Genomic DNA, 12250 nt, shown 5'->3' with positions numbered 1-12250 from the left:
AAGAGAGAAAAGAGCCTTGATAAACTAGGAGAAGAGCATGGGTCTATGGTCAGCTAGACCTGGCTTAAAATCAAGGCTCACCGTCTGTGTGACCTTGTGCAAGCTACTTAATCGCTGCTCTGAACCTGTTTTGTTTTTTGGTTTTTTTTTTTTTGCTATACAAAAGACAAAATCTACATTGTAAGTTTGGTAAAAAGGTAAAAAAATAACACTGCCTGAGAAATGGTAGCGTACCATATGTAGGAATCTGGACCCCTCCCACAAATGTGATCCTAAGTCAAAAGTTATGTGATCGTGGTTATGAGTGCAGGCTCTGACCATGACTTTAAGCCCTGCCTCCACCACAGAACGGCACTGTGACGTGGGCAAGTGTCTTTTTGCCTCATTTTCCTGTGTATGGGAAAAGGATGATAATCGTGCCTACCTCCTAGGGCTGTTGGAGGGACACAAAGAGAGCCTGTAAATGAAGATCTCACTAGGGGCCCGGCTCATGGTACGCATTCACGAGGTGTTAGCTGCGGTTATTTCTATTTAATGAACATTTTCCATGGATTAAACACAGTCCTTAGCACTTTATATTTACTGTCTCACTTAATTCTCCTAACAATGACATGCAACGGGTACTATTAAACCCATTTGGCAGGTGGAGAAATTGCTTAGAGCAAGGAGTTGAACTATTTAATATCTGTCCAGCTCTGTCTAAATCCAAATTGCATTCACTTGAGCCATTATATGAATTGGTCTTTAGTTTGCAAACCCTTCATCCTCTTCCTTTTTATGTTTGCCTTCATGGAGTCTTTCCTAGGACTCTCCTAGTTTCTAACCTCCCCCTCTATCAAACTCTGTAGTCATAGCAAGAATTGCTCAATTCATTTAGACTAAAATGAAAAGGGCTGATAAGACTGCCTATTCTTGAAAGTTTCTGTCCACTTGAAAAAAATATAAAGGCTTTGGTCAAAAAATTAATTTCTAATTGCAGACATGGAAGCATCCACAAGCTAGTGGCTGAGAGTTCTCTCTCTTCCTCCCATTCTAGTTATTCCTAAAGACAAATTATGGATGGAGTTGACATCAATTCAAGAGGTTTCTAGTGCACCTTAGTGGTGAATTGTGTAGACTCTGGAGCCAGACTGCCTAGATTCAAATCCCAGCTTTGTTACCTACTACTTGTCTATATTTACAGCTTCCTAACTGTAAATTGGGAAATACAGGAGGTGTAAATATACCTACGCCTCCTATTGTAATTGTGAGAAATAATGAATGTGTGTGTGTATACATGGACGCGTGCATACACATACAGAGTATTTAAAAACAGGAGCGGCGCGACCTGAGGAGAATCGCCTGGCGGGAGTCGCCTGTCCTTCCTGCGGTGGCAGTCCCAGCCGTATGCACGTTGTGTGAGGAAACATGGCAGACACTGAAGAAGCATAAGAAGAAGAAGGACCGAAAGTCACTGGCATAAGAAGATATAGCCGAAATTCAGCACATTGAAGAATTTCTTATCAAACCTGAATCCAAAGTGGCTCAGTTGGACACATCTCAGTGGCCTCTGTTGTTGAAGAATTTTGATAAACTAAATGTAAGGACAACACACTATACTCCTCTTCCTTCTGGTTCAAATCCCCTGAAGAGGGAGATTGCAGACTACATCGGGACAGGTTTCATTAACCTTGACAAACCCTCCAACCCCTCTTCCCATGAGGTGGTAGCCTGGATCCAGCAAATACTTTGGGTTGAGAAGACAGGACGCAGTGGTACTTTAGATCCTAAGGTGACAAGCTGTCTAATTGTGTGCATAGAAAGAGCCACTCACTTAATAAAATCACAATAGAATGCAGGCAAAGAGTACGTTGGAATTGTCTGGCTGCACAATGCTATTGAAGGGGGACCCAGCTTTCTAGGACCTTAGAAACTCTGGCAGGTGCCCTCTTTCAGCGACCCCCACTTATTGCTGCAGTAAAGAGGCAGCTCCGAGTCTGTACCATCTATGAGAGTAAAATGATAGAATATGAGCCTGAAAGAAGATTAGGAATCTTTTGGGTAAGTTGTGAAGCTGGCACCTACATTTGGACACTGTGTGTGCACCTTGGTCTGCTACTGGGAGTTGGAGGACAGATGCAGGAACTTCGGAGGATTCGTTCTGGCGTTATGAGTGAAAAGGACCCCATGGTGACTATGCATGATGTGCTAGATGCACAGTGGCTATGTGATAATCACAAGGACGAGAGTTACCTGCGGCGAGCTATTTACCCTTTGGAAAAGCTGCTGACACCTCATAAATGGCTGGTTATGAAAGACAGTGCGGTGAATGCAATCTGCTATGGAGTCAAGATTATGTTTCCAGTTGTTCTTCGATATGAAGATGGCATTGAAGTCCATCAAGAGATTGTGGTCATCACCACCAAAGGGCAAGCCATTTGTATGGCTATCGCATTAATGACCGCAGCAGTAATCTCTACCTGTGACCGTGGTATATTCGCTAAGATCAAAAGAGTGATCATGGGTTTAGGTCCGAAGGCAAGTCAGAAGATGATGATCAAGCAGGGCCTTCTGCGTAAGCATGGCAAGCCCACAGATAGCGCGCCTACTGCTTGAATGCAGGAATACGTTGACTACAGTGATTCTTCGAAGAGAGAAGTGGTTGCTGAAGCAGTAAAAGCCCCACAGGTAGTTGCTGAAGCAACAAAAGTCCCAAAGCGGAAGCGAGAGAGTGAAAGTGAAGGTGATGAGATCTCTCCAGCTGTTCTGCAATTGAGCAAGAAGGAAAAGAAGAACAAAAGGACAAAAAGGACAAAGCTGCTGTAGAGTGTGCAGACGAGCCGGGAGATGTGGGCAACGACAGCACCAAAAAGAAGAAGAAGAAAACGAAAGTGGTGGAAGTGGTTTCTGAGTAGTGAAGACTTCTTTAAGCATTTTATCTAGCTGGGAGGAGAAATTAAAGCCTTATTAAGAACAAAAAATAAAAACAGTGTCTGACACATGGTATGTACTAGATAACATACATTTTTAACTATTCTATTGGATAATCCATTATTTATTAAGCACTTTTTATTAAGCAGTTTGTATTACCTTCCAGGCACTTGGGATTCAACAGTATAACAGATAGAAATGGGCTCTGTCTTCATGGAACTCACAGTCAACTGGGGATAATAGACCAAAAAAAAAAAAAATGTAGCAGAGGGCTTCTCTCTGGAGGTCTTATTAAAGCTGAGAGCCAAAGGATGAGAAGAAGCTTGGCAGGTACAGATCAAGGAGGATGTACTCTAGATGAAGGCAATGGCAGGTGCAAAGCCACTGAGGCAGGAAAGAGCTGGGAATATTGGGGGATGCAGAGAAAAGAGAGTGTCTGAAGAGGAGCAAGAAATGTGGAGATATCAATGGGTGGATTTGGAGAGGCAGTAGGGATTAGATCACAGTGAATTGATAGCCTCATGACTTTTGCTCTGAAAATTTGGTGGGAAGTCATTGAAGATATTTTAAGTAAAAGAATGATTTATTAATTCATTCAATAGGTATTTACTGAGGGCCTTTTGAACTCTTTTTTTTTTTTTTTTTTTTTTTTGAGGTACTGGGGCCAGGGATTGAATCTGGGACCACGTGTGTAGGAAGCTGGTGCTCAACCACAGAGCCACATCAGCTTCCCTGAGTTGTTATTATTATTTTCATTTGTTTTGCTTGTTGTTTGTTGTTGTTGTTTGTTTGTTTTAGGAAACACTGGGAACCAAACCCAGGACCTCCCATATGGAAAGCCAGTGCTCAACTGCTTGAGCCACATCCACTCCCAGCCCATTACATTCTAGGCCCAGTCTAAGCAGTAAGCAAATAAATAGCAATAAACAAATAAAAATCACTGCTCTCTAGAGCTACTTTCTAGTGGGATATTTATATCTTCATCCTGGATCTCACTAATAAGACTAAATCATTATTTCCAGCTCCCTCCTTGACATCTTTGCTTGCTTGGATAACCGACATCTCTAAATTTAATGTGTCCAACAAGGTCCCAGGTTCAATCCCTGGTCCCTCCTAAAATATAAATATAAATAATTAAAAATTTAAAAAAAATTTTTTAAAGATAAAATTTGACCTGTCCAAATTTGAACTCTTGTTCTTCCTACCAAAGCCTGCTCCTTCTTCAGTGGATGACAACTCCATCCTCAGACGAGAACTTCAGGTCATCCTCGACACTCACATTTGACAGCTAATCCATCAGCAAACCCTTCTGACTCTACCTTCAAATTGTGTCTGTAATCCACTTCTCACCCTCTTCACCACTGTAACTCTGGGCCAAGCCACACTTATTTCTTACCTGGACAGTTGCTGTAGCTTTTCCTAGTATTTCTCTGCTAACGCCATCTTCCCCCGACTGTCAATTCTCAACACAGCCTCCAGAGTGATCTTGTAAAATTAAGTCCGATCATGTCATTCTTCTGTTCAAACAACCGTCCAGTGGCATCACAGTTCAGGGGAAAAGCCATCCTTACCATACCTACAAGACCCTGCTGCCCGGGTGCTGCCCCCCTCCCAGCACACGGACATACAACCTTGGCCTCAACACCCAGCCCTCTTTCCTTCTCTAATTCTTCTCCGGTTACCTAACCTTGTCGGCTGGCGTTATGAATTCATATGTTTATGTGCTTATATCCCCCACCAGAATGTTAGAATAGATGGAAGGAGAATAGGGACTTCACTTTGTGCAGTGCAGTGTATCCTCAGTACCTGGAACAGTGCCTGGAACCTAATATGCCCTTCAAGACTGTTTGCTAAATAAATGAATGAGTGAATCTACTTTACATTTTAAGAAGCTCACTAGGGCCATTCTGGGGAGAACAGCTTGGAAGGGATAAGAGCAGGTAGGAGGCTGTTTCCGATGCCCAGCTGAGACAAGATAGGGACCTGGACTAAGCCGTGGCAGCCAGTGGTATAAGTGAAGACACTTAAGAATGTGGAGGAGGAGGAAGCAGAATTAGGGGATTCAATCCAAAAAGAATATTTGCATTCTGTCAGGTTCTGGAAACCTCATAAAGGGAAAAACCCATTCTTGTTTAAATATATTTGTGTATGTGTATTTCTTCTTTTTCTTTACAGAAACTAGTCCCAAGCCAGAGTGAGTTGATGGAGAACACACTCATTTGGCTTTTCTGTTGACCATTTCATTAGCGAAGCAGCGTTCTAGAGGGAAGAGTGGGTTCTTTCCTCCCAGTGCCGGGCAGCTGGGCTCACCCGAGGAGCCCGGCTTCTGTGCACAGCCAGTTCCAAGTGCCGACGGCGCCACGCCCACGGCGGGAAGTTGGCAGTTTCTGTTCGTTCTTGTCGGCGTGGACTGTCAAGTGATCGCTATTTCCTGCACCCTGCCCTGTGGTTAGACTCTGGAAGGTGCCCTGTTTTTCCTGACAAATGCTGACAGACGTTTCAAACCCTTTATTTTTTTGGAACTCATGGACATGCCTTATCACTGTGACCTGTCTCAGATCATTCCCATCCACTGGAGTTAAAAGGACTGAAGGACTCTTTGATTTACCAGGATTTGGGGGATCATAAAGCTGCTATTTTTCCTGTTTTTTTACTGGTGTTTAATTAAAAGCTTGCTTTCCTCAACTCTTTGGCTGCACCCAAGCTTTTTAAAATTCTGCAGGCACAGACAATATAGAGTTTGACCTTTTGTTGCAAGAACTGGTTATTGTGTCTAATTATCAACCTCAAATAATGAAGAATCACAATCTCTAAAACAAAAAGCTACATTTTTAAGGTATTTCCCAAATATTTCCTAAGGGGAAAGTGCATTTACTTTTAATAACTAGATTAATACCATTTTTTAAAATGAATTTAATGTTTATGTTTGAAACAATTTGGTCAGGTTAACTGTCAGCTCATACTTAAATTTATAGGGCTCTTTCTTCCTTAGAATTTTTGCATATTAAATTTTCCATATATTGATGCCAAATATAGTTCCAACTAAACGCATAAAATTTTGCTCTCAGAAATTCTTTTTGGAAATGAGTTGGTTTTTTTTTTACTCCAGTATATAGTATTTTTCCTTTAATAAACTTTAGAAGCCAACTCTAGGTTTCAAAAAAAATTTTTTTTGAGATGTCCGTGCCAGTCTGAACAATGCCCTTTATTCACCATTTACATGCACATGTGAAACTGTATAAATGCATGTATGTATGTACGTATGTGTATGTGACTGTATGTGGATTTATCCAGAAAGTAAAACTTTTAACAATACTTCTAAAATTGCATTATATCTCTGAAATAATTGGTCAGTAGCAACAATATGGTTAGAGTCCATAATAAACGTATTCTTTAGAAGATTGTTTTCAATTTTGTTGCAGTTCGTCAAATGTAAATTTAACAAACAACTTCACCTGCTTTCCTTGTTTAAAAGGAGGAGAGTGGATGTAGCTCAGTGGTTGAGTGCCTGCTTCTCATGTACAAGGTCTTGGGTTCCATCACCAGTACCTCCTCCTAAAAAAAAAAAAAAAAGAAAGAAGTAGAAGGCAGGAAATTGGAGGACTAGTAATATGGGAAACCCACTGTGTTGCCTCTTGGTTTGAAATGGGGACATCCTATTATAGAGAAAGCAATAAGGCAGGTTTTCAAAATGCCATGCTTGCCCATTCTCTTTCCAACTGCCCCCTGTCTGAGAGGGACAAGATGGGTAGTTACAGGCTCTAGGGATCTGTGAATACAAAAAAGAAAAAGACAGAGGAAGCAACCTAGGAAACAAGGATGCCTTCCTCAGCCAAAGCAGCTTCGTTCATTATTTACAGATACCTAATGATATCGGTCTATTTTAATAGCCTTCTTAATGAGATAAACAGCTTTATCTACTTCCTCTGGATGACTTGCACATATCTTTGGGGAGCTAAGGATGCTGGAGTCAGCTAGATGGGGTTCCAATCCTGTGTCTCACCCCTTCCTAGCTGCGGGACCCAGAGACTGGGTTTCAGCCCAGTGGGTTCCCTCATCTACAAATGGGCACATAGGATCTCATAATATTGTTGTCGGATTTCAAGGTGATAAAGCCATGTGACTGCCTAGACCAGTGCCAGGCCAGGATAAGAATTCCATCAAGCAGAGTTTAAGGAAAAGGCCCTGGCAACTAAACTAGGCAAAAAAGAAAAGCAAAAGCCTCCTAGCACTAGGATTCTATCCTCCTCTCTGATACAGATCAAGTTACCTAAAGTAAGGATAAGAGAAGATACAAATAGTTTGAAGCAGAAAAAATTATATTTTGATCTGGTAAACTGTTACAACCTTTTTCTTTTTTTTTTAAGATTTATTTATTTATTTAACTTCCCCCCTCCCCTAGTTGTCTGTTCTTGGTGTCTATTTGCTGCGTCTTGTTTCTTTGTCCGCTTCTGTTGTCGTCAGTGGCACGGGAAGTGTGGGCGGCGCCATTCCTGGGCAGGCTGCACTTTCTTTTCACGCTGGGCGGCTTTCCTCACGGGCGCACTCCTTGCGCGTGGGGCTCCCCCACGAGGGGGACACCCTTGCGTGGCACGGCACTCCTTGCGCGCATCAGCACTGCGCATGGCCAGCTCCACACGGGTCAAGGAGGCCCAGGGTTTGAACCGCGGACCTCCCATATGGTAGACGGACGCCCTAACCACTGGGCCAAAGTCCGTTTCCCTACAACCTTTTTCTAAGACAGTTTAGCTGTGGCCAATCAAAATGTAACCTCTCTGTCCTCTTTGACGAAATAGTTTCATTTCCAGGAAATCTTTTCAAGACATTCCTATGTGATACAGATGTACAAGGATTTTCATTGTACCCTTACTTGAAATAGCAAATCAGTGGAGATACGAATAGGAGAATGGATAATTAAGTGATGGTTCATCCAGGCTATGGAGAACAGTAGGAAGAAGGAAGTAGACTAGCTCTACGTCGTGGCCAGAAACCTATCAGTGATACATTTTTGGGTAAAAACAAAACAAAGTAACAAACAATATACAGAATACATATACACAATGGATTCTCATTATTCAAGGCAGTTGTGTTCTATAACACAGCTGTGAGCACTGAATTTGTGACTATGGAACCATTGCTCCCAGGGGAGGTACAGACTTGGGTTCCTGTGAGCCTCTGGTCACAATATTTTCTTCAGTGGACCAAGGCATAACTTTGTTTTATGTGTGTTTCTATTTGAAGACACCCTGTTTGATATATATCGTTGATTCATTATCATTGAACTCATGGCCGACAGCACTATAACTCATGTCTGAGCAAAGCTTATTTTCTCAGAAAGGTACTTGACACCCTTCTTAAACAGTAACGACAGCAACAAAAAAGGGCAAAAATGCAGAAAACATGGCACTAAATGTATCACTAAATTGGCACACACCCATTTACAGTATGAGCTGAAACAAGAAGGCAGGGTGTTGCCTTGTTCCACCTCAGCTGGGAACATGCATGCTGGGCCTCTCAGATTTTTTGCTGCTCTATTCATGCCCATGAATGATGGCAAAACATGATGAGTATTCATTTTGAGGGAACAAATAAATTTTAGCAAGTAGGTGAATTCACAAATATGGAACCCAGGAATAATGAGGATTGATGATATGTGTTTGTGTGTGTGTACATACACACATATATGTGGGTATATGTATGTACATGATATGTACGTGTGTAGCTCTATGCAAGGAAATAGATGTATGTGTTCATGTATGTAGAATGATGGGATTGAAATGTACACACCAGACCATTAATAATTTTTACCCCTGGCAAAATATAAGTGCGCGAGGGGAGAGGTTTTTATTTCTTTTATTTTCATAATTCTGAATTTAAATTTTTATAACAAGGACAGCTATATACTTTTTGTAATTTTTTAAAAATTTCCCTTTCAAAGCATTTGATCCATTTTGTAGGTGCCTAGACTCTACATTTCTGGAGAACAAGTCTCGGTCTAGTTTAACCTCATATCCATCTCATACAGCTCCAGCATGTAGTAGTTTCTCTCCAAATGTTTGTCTAGAATATGCACTTAATAATGATCATTAATTATTATTAATGTTATTACTATTGACAAAATGTAATATTTGTGATCATTTGAGAACCATAGCAGTCTTTTTAATCATTAAAGTAACATGCATTATAATAACTTTGTTACAGAAATTCATGGCTTAAACAGTAAAAGTTCTTTAATGGTTGTTAACAGTGGTGTACATTCACCAGGTATTTTCTAATGACATAAATGTTACATTAATATAATACAAATTTTTACAGAAGTGAGAGCATCCTATACATTTTATTCCAGAATTTCCTGTTTTCATTTATGAATATATCTTAGATACTGATCGATCTCATGTTTCTGAACTATCAAGAATTCAGTGGTATGGATGTACTATATTTAATTTCACTAGTCCCCTATTGATGAACATTTAGGTTGTTTCCAATATTTACTAAGATAGTGTTACAATGAAAGTTCTTATACATGAAACTCTGGACATTCGTGTGAAAATTTCTGTAGGATAAATATCTTGAAATGAGATTGCTAGACTATTAGAAGGAATTTGGTCCTCAAAAAAGGTTGTACCAATTTATGCTGTCACTGAGTGAACACAAAGACTTTTCTATATCCTAGACAATACCTTTTGATGTATACCAATCTACTTGCCAAAATTTTGTATTTCAAATTCCTTTAACTTCTTTAGCAGTGAGGCTGTCCATTTTTCCTATTTCTTAAGGGCCATGATGCTTGGGGCACTGGAATTTTTCTGGCCGGGTAACAAAGGGAAGCATATTCTGTTTTTATCACAATATAAACTTGAGAGAAAGTTGTGTGGTTTTTTTCACTTTTTAACAATTTTTTATTCTCCCCTTCCACCCCCAAGATGATTCCCTTGTCTGTCTGCTCATTGTCTGCTTGTCTAATTTAGGAGGCAACAGGAACCAATCCTAGGACCTCCTATGTGGAAGACAAGTGCCCAACTGCTTGAGTCACTTCTGCTCCCTGCTGGTTACATTGTCTGCTGATTGTGTCATCTGCTTCTTGCAGTGTGTGCTGCTTGTGGCGTCTGCCCATTGTGGCAGTTGTCGTGTCTGCTCGTTGTAGCATCTGCTCATTGTGGCATCTGGGCATCCACCTGTTGCTGCAGCATCTGCTCATTGCAGCATGTGCTTCTTGCAGTGTCTGATCCTTGTGGCATCTGCTCATCGTGGCTTCTTGCTGGTTGCGGCATCTGCTTGTCTTCTTTAGGAGGCAAACCAAACCCAGGACCTCCCGTGTGGGAGCAGGTGCCCGACTTCTTGAGCCACATCCGCTCCCAAGAGTAAGTTTTAATCTCTTAAAAAATGTTAGTAATCTCAAAGTGATTTGTAATTTCCTTGTGTAGTTAAAATAAGTTTAGGTCACGTGTTACTGATTAAAATCCAATAATTATAAAGATAGGTTTTCATGTAGCCTTTCTGTCATGCACTTAAATTTTAAGACTTAGAAATAGATGAGGATAGTTATTTCCTTTTACATACATTATACTATTGGGTTCATATGAGTTTCCCATTTACCATTCATTGGTTTTCAATTTTGTTTTATCTCTTCTGCGAATGCTCTAAATTTCATTTAAACCAACTGGAAGGTAATAACCAAGGCCTTTTCTCTTTTTTAAGTGAGAGAGAAAGTTTGGGGCAGGAGACCAAGAATGATGCACCATTTATTTTTCTTTTTCATCTTAGGTGCCTGAGGGCTTTGAGCTTGGTTGGCCCTCTAAATCTATATTTATTAACTTAAATATAATTTAGCCAGAGCCGAATTTTCTTGATGAGATTTCATAGCCACAAGCGAGCATAAAACTGTCATCTGTCTCACTTTGGAGACCCCAGAACTGATTATTTGGGAGCTGATTGAGACTCCTGGTTCTATTAATGCTGTGGTTTTTCTAGAGAGAGCACCCTGAGGGTGAGCTGGAGCAACCTGCAGATTTGTTTGTATATAAACTTTATCCAGGCCAGTCTAAATCATCAATTGGAATTACTTCAGGACATCCCCCAAAGAGGGCTTTTGCCATTTTTTAGCTGTAGGGCACTAATGCCCCCTCCTCCTGTTAGCACTCCGTCTTCCTCTGGCGGTACTCAGCAGGCACTGGCGAAAAGGGAGGTCCCAGGGCATGTTTCCTACCATGGCCACCAAGGACACCAGATCTTCTTCCATCTGCCCTCTGGCTCAACTAGTGGGCAAGCCTAGGGCCTCAACCTAGCTAGCCTTTTGCCTGCATGCTCCTGCCCTCAGAACTGAGCTAGAAGGAGGGATGGTTTTCGCAGTGGAGGTGGGATACAGGCAAGCCTGCTATATGGCGTGGTACTGGTCACATCTGCCCCCTCAGGTGTTCTCTCAGTTCACATTATTTTTCTAAGCCTGTATCCAATAGCCATCTTTTCCTTCTTGCATCCTGACAATCCTCATTTAGTTTTGGGAGCCATATCATCCCCCACCTAATGTGGGGCTAAGTCCAGTGTTTCCCAACTTTTTTCCAGGTCATAGAATATACAGAAAATAATAACGTTTGTACAATGTCCAGGGTAAATGGATGAGGCTGCTTATGGCTAGAAGTGACCATCACAGAGTGTCTGGCTTCCTTGAGAGCTGGGAGGACCAGTAGCTCAGTACCACTGGAACCATTATACCCACACACTGGTTGGGCAGCTCTGGTTGCAGCTGATCATGGTGATCTTTTCCTCTTGCCAGTATTGGCTTAGGATAGACATATGACCCACCTCTAGCCAAGGGGGTGCAGTTTGCTGATACATTTCTTGAAAAGCTCTCTTTACTCTTAGAAAGAGACAATAGAAATGATCCTTTCTTTTTCTGGGGGGTTGGGGGCAGGGATGAGTTGACTGGAAGAATGACAGCCAGATTGACCCCTTGCCGCCTTGAGGGGATGTTCCCCTGAGGCGAACTTGCTGAGTGGAAGCAGAATGAGCCTCATCTGTAGACTTCACCAACCTTGGAACTCCCCTACCTCCAGATACTGATAAGATAAATCCTCATTATTAAAGTTATTTTCACATCTATTTTTGTTTGTTACTTACTGCAAAAAACATTCTAACTAATATAATGTTGCTCAGGACTTGAAGATCAGGACTCACAGAAAAGTTGTCTAACAAAAAAATAGGTGCTCAAGACAAACTTTTAGAAAAAACAATGGTACAAGAACTAGAGATGTGCTGATAGAAGGAAGATGTTTAAGGTAGAAGTAGAAGGACACTCTAAAAATCAATGTGCTTTACCTCAAAGAATGTAGAGTTTTTTTAT

General features: G+C 41.3%; 1 protein-coding gene and 1 pseudogene across 4 annotated transcripts in view; both read left to right on the top strand.

The window, feature by feature from the left end:
- Window positions 1–12250, top strand: part of FRMD4B (FERM domain containing 4B) — a 365011-nt gene that overhangs the window by 179095 nt on the left and 173666 nt on the right. The window contains exon 2 of one of the 4 annotated variants that reach the window (XM_058288633.2): window positions 10130–10271. The exons of the other annotated variants lie outside the window; for them this stretch is intronic. The gene's annotated coding sequence lies outside the window, so the exon portion shown is untranslated. The remainder of the gene's footprint in view (window positions 1–10129; window positions 10272–12250) is intronic. 4 annotated transcript variants of the gene reach the window in all.
- Window positions 320–3475, top strand: LOC105745182 (H/ACA ribonucleoprotein complex subunit DKC1 pseudogene; annotated as a pseudogene).

This window comes from Dasypus novemcinctus, chromosome 26 (genome assembly GCF_030445035.2).
Source record: "Dasypus novemcinctus isolate mDasNov1 chromosome 26, mDasNov1.1.hap2, whole genome shotgun sequence".
Classification (NCBI taxonomy): Eukaryota; Metazoa; Chordata; class Mammalia; order Cingulata; family Dasypodidae; genus Dasypus; species Dasypus novemcinctus.
Note: the sequence above shows the minus strand (reverse complement) of the source record. Positions and strands in the feature narration are given on the sequence as shown.